The sequence below is a fragment of the Cynara cardunculus genome, assembly GCF_001531365.2.
Source record: "Cynara cardunculus var. scolymus isolate 2C chromosome LG 14, CcrdV1, whole genome shotgun sequence".
Taxonomy (NCBI): Eukaryota; Viridiplantae; Streptophyta; class Magnoliopsida; order Asterales; family Asteraceae; genus Cynara; species Cynara cardunculus.
This window is the reverse complement of record NC_037541.1, coordinates 3,695,414-3,696,616: the sequence shown is the minus strand read 5'-3', so window position 1 is coordinate 3,696,616 and position 1,203 is coordinate 3,695,414.

Sequence of the window (1,203 nt, the reverse complement as noted above, 5' to 3'; positions counted from 1 at the left end):
TTTCCCAATTCCAAGGTGATTTTTGATGTTCTAAACTTTCTTGCTATACATGTATTGAGGAATAAAGCAAGAAATTTAAAACATATATACAACATTTTCAAGTATGTTMATTTAAAAAAGGACCAGGGGCTTCTTTATTGACACCTTCAAACATTAATGGACGTAAAGTTCTCTTTTTAAACGACAAGAAACAGAATTTATAAAACCGAAACCTAGCAAGACGCTAGATTAYATGATGTCCGAAAAACATGAATGAGGATTACAACACCAGATTTCCCACTTAATATCTTTCTCCAACTTGACTCTACTTTTAACCCACAGAAAAGAGTAGAACTGGACCTCGTTAACCGCTTCCCGTGATGCCTGAATCTTGTCGTTGAAGATTTTATCGTTCCATCTACTCCATATCACCCAACATGCCGCAATACATATTACAMCCGTCAGCTGTGAAACATGTTCATATATATTATAGTTGTAATGAAACAAGTTTATATGTCATATATAATTGCATCAGGTTCATATGTATAACAAAAATGAAACAGGTTCATAGAACATGTTTTTCCCCGTTTTACCCTTCCGTGTCTCCAATATGAATTCTTTTTCTTTTTTTACTTATTTAGTTCGTTTCAATCTTGGCTTTTCATCAAAAATAAGGATGGACGTGATTAGTTTATAAGATTTGCGTGAAATCGATGGTTTGCAAAGTAAACTTCCTCTCTCTCTCTCTCTCTCTTTATATATATAGGGCGAAGGATCATGTGAGAATGAGAGTTAAGGTGAGAAATGTAAGAAGAGATCTTAACTGTTGATCATTTTTAATCTCATGTCCACCTACGAATTGTGCTTTAGAAGGGAATTGATTTGATGCATCTCGGTGCACCTAATTAGTGTTGACATTTAAGTATGATTGATTCAAGGATGAAGATCTCTTCTTACACTTATAACCATAACTTTTGTTTTCACTGGAATCCAACCCTATATATATATATATATATACATATATATATGTATATATAAATTGAAGAACACCCTAGTAACCATTTATCTGGACGGTATACACATATGTGCATACAAGTAATTTGGAAGCAATTTGGTTTTATGCACATGTGCATAACGTGCACCCACGCATACAACCAAAAAACAACTTCAATTACTTATATGCACATGTGCATACCGTCCAGATGAATTCTTACCAGAGTGTTT